Below are 3,869 nucleotides of genomic sequence, written 5' to 3'. Positions count from 1 at the left end.
GGAGAGAAGAAGACGTGCCTCCGCCAGAAAAACGGGAAACACCCAGAACACACAACACCACAACACCGACACAACCTGTTTTGATGTTGTGTGTGTGTTGTGTGTGTGTTTGTTGTGTGTGCTGCTGTGTAGTGTGTGCGGTTCAACCGTCCCCACGTTCTCCTGCGTTTCCAAACAATCTTATGTTGGTAGCTGACAGATGGTGATAATCCAGTATTGACCCAGGAGAGACGAAGATGTCTGATTTATATACCCAACACACACTACAAACACACCAACACTTGCACCACACACAAAAACACATCCACTGTATTTCTGGATTATTGAATGATTATTAACGATTATTGATGATTATTTATTATTGATGATTATTGATGAGATGAAATCGAGGATTACTGGAGATTACCTGAACAACATTAGATACAAGCTGGGACAGGTTTCTTATTTATAATATAACATCAGATAACAAAGAAAGTATGATTGGTTGAATTATCTTGCATGTATCATTTACATGAATATTGATGTATTATTGATTTAGGCTGTAAAGCAGTTTCCTTGGGAATGGTCTCTGCAGTGTTCCCTCCTGTAAAACAGGAGAAAATATTATATGATTCTCTGAGGGATGTGATGAGGAGGAGGAGGAGGTAAGGGCTCATAGTTTGGAGATTAATAGAAAAGGAGTATGATTTAACAGGATTAGAACAGATCCAGGATTCAGTGATCAGGATTCAGTGATCTGGATTCAGTGATCAGGATTCAGTGATCTGGATTCAGTGATCAGGATCAGAGCTGATTGGGTTTATAGAGACAGTGTGTGTCACACTGAGTGAGAGCTCTGTTTGTAAGATCTTTGATTGGAATCAAACAGAAACAAGCCGACTTAAAGTTTATATTGATCATGCTTGTGTTTATATTGATCATGTTTGTGTTTATATTGATCTGACCGCCTCACCTGGACAATAAAGTTTATTCTGGTTTTTTTTCATCGTGGTTTTGAGTTTTCTTTACTTCCTATTTTATTTTGTAATTTTCCTTGTCCTGCGTGTTGTTTTCCCGCCTAGAGTTTGTTCATGTGTCTGACTGTTCCTCTCTCCATACGAGGACTGTTGCTCTCTGATTTTACCTGCTGACTCTATAGTTTTAGACTCTGCTCTGATTTTCTTTTACTTTTATAATTGAACCATTTGATCTTTGTTCTCAATTACTCAGTTCACCTCGTATTACCTTACTCTCTCTCTGTGTGTGTGTGTGTGTGTGTGTGTGTAGCTAATCGTTAGTGTTCAGGGATCAATCAGCTGCTTGTTATCAATTCATGAAATCATGTTGAACATCACCTGTGACACCGACACTCATTACACATTTCACACCTCCTCCTCTAATGGTAATTCATCTGTTAGTGTGTGTGTGTGTGTGTGTGTGTGTGAATCTGAACATGAAGTCGAGTGTTTAGTTTTCTTCATACACAGAATCAAAGTATTGATCACTGATAGGAGTTATATCAGCAGATATCAGGATACACACAGTCAGCTGATCGTTGGTTCTGAAGACACAAATAAAGATCTCAGTGTTTCATCAGGATCAATTTCCATGTTAATAAGTTTGAATGGCTCAGACCTGATTTAGTGAAGTGCTGGTCTGGAACCAGTCGGTACTGCGTGAAGAGTCCTGCTGTAGTTTGAATTTTCAACCCAACCTGAGCTCGGAGGATGTTGTGGGATTTAAAGGAGCTGTTGGGTCATGTAACACAATGAGGAGCGATGTGTTTTAAATATTTAACGAGCTAAATCAAACATAAAGCTGCTGTGATCTTGCTGTAATGTGAGCGGAGGAGCGTCGGTGTGTTTGTATCCGAGCTGAATGTGAATCAATGGAAACAAAGCGAGATGAAAGCTCCTGAGCGGATCCACTAGATGCTTCTTTGAATATTCCTCTCTCATTTCAAACGTCCCAGGGACCAAATATTAATAAGTTTCTACCTCTGTAAATTAAAGCTGTAACTCACCGCCGACGAACAACAATGAGGATGTTAATTTATTCAGCGGCACTCTGAGCGTCATGATTGGACCGAGCTGCTCTTTAACCGCTGCAACATTCATTAATAACAGTGCTGATGAAAACTGCATGTGGAGGAGCTGCAGTCAGATCTTTAGCTGACAAACACAATGAAACATCACTGCAGTTCAAACCTGGAGACAGAGGCATCAGATCAGGAGACAGAGTGGGTGAAGACGGGTGGAGACAGGACGAGACTATTGAAGACGGACGGAGACTATTGGAGATGGGTGGAAACTGTTGGAGACAGGTGGAGACGGGTGGAGAGACGGGTGGAGACTGTTGGAGATGGGTGGAGACAGGTGTAGATGGGTGGAGATGGGTGGAGACTGTTGGAGACGGGTGGAGACTGTTGGAGACGGGTGGAGACAGTTGGAGACGGGTGGAGACGGGTGGCGACAGGTGTAGATGGGTGGAGATGCACCCCACCCGCTCCACAGCCCTCCAAGCTCTCAACCGTCTCCAGACTGTCTCCAACAGTCTCCACCCGTCTCCAACAGCCCCAACAGTCTTCCAACAGCTCACCATCGTCAACAAGTCTCCACACAGTCTCCACCGCATCTCCACCCATCTACACCTGTCTCCACCCGCTCCACCGTCTCCAAACTGCTCCACACGTCTCCAAACAGTCTCCAACCGGCTCCCAAACAGTCTCACCCGTCTCCAACCAGTCTTCACCCATCTCCAACAGTCCCAACAGCCTACCCGTCTCCAAAACAGTCTCCAACCCGTCTCAACAGTCTCCAAACCCGTCTCCCACCGCATCTCCAAACAGGTCTCCCACCCTCCAACAGTCTCTACCCATCTCCAACCGTCTCCAACAGTCCTCTACCGCCTCCAACAGTCCACCCGTCTCCAACAAGTCTCACCGTCTCCAACCAGTCCCCCCATCATCCAACCAGTCTCCAGTACAGGTCCTACCCATCTCCAACAGTCTCCAAACAGTCTCTACCCAACTCCAACCGTCTCCAACAGTCTCCCACCGTCCTCCAACAGTCTCTACCCGTCCAACGTCTCCAAACATCTCCACCCGTCTCCAACCAGTCTCCACCACTCCAACCAGTCTCCCAACAGCTCTACCCGTCCTCCAACAGTCCCACCCTCTCCACCCGTCCCCACTCGTCCCAACAGTCTCCACCGTCTCCAACAGTCTCACCCTCCCAACAGTCTCCACCCGTCTCCACCCGTCTCCAACATCCTCTACCCGTCTCAACAGTCTCCACCCGTCTCCACCCGTCTACAACGTCTCTACCCTCTCCAACCGTCCACCCCGTCTCCACAGTCTCCACCCGTGTCAACAGTCTCCAACAGCCCAACCCTCTCAACGTCTCCAACCGGTCCACAGTCCCAAACAGCCCAACAGCCCCACCGTCTCCCAACAGTCTGCCACCCGTCCCCACACGTCTCCAAACAGTCTCCACCCGTCTCCAACAGTCTCCCACCCATCTCCAACCCACTTACCCTGTCTCCACCCATCTCCAACAGTCTCACCCTCTCCAAACCAATTCTACAACCTTCTCCACCCGTCTCCAGCCATCTACACCTTCTCCACCACCCGTCACCACCCAACTCTACACCTGTCTCTACCCATCTCCAACAGTCGCCACCCGCTCCAAACAGTCTCCACCGCTCCAACAGCCCCAACCCGTCTCCAACATCTTCCACCTCTCCAACACTCCCAACAGTCTCCAAACTAGGCCCCACCGTCTCCAACAGTTCTCCAAGCGCTCAAACCCGTCTCCAACTGTCTCAACTTCTCCAACAGTCTCCAAACAGTCTCCAACCAGTCCCACCCAGTCTAAACCAACAGTCTCCAG

The sequence above is a fragment of the Morone saxatilis genome, unplaced genomic scaffold (genome assembly GCF_004916995.1).
Source record: "Morone saxatilis isolate NCDOM2014 unplaced genomic scaffold, NCSU_SB_2.0 Contig10, whole genome shotgun sequence".
NCBI lineage: Eukaryota > Metazoa > Chordata > Actinopteri > Moronidae > Morone > Morone saxatilis.
This window is presented reverse-complemented; position numbering follows the sequence as displayed.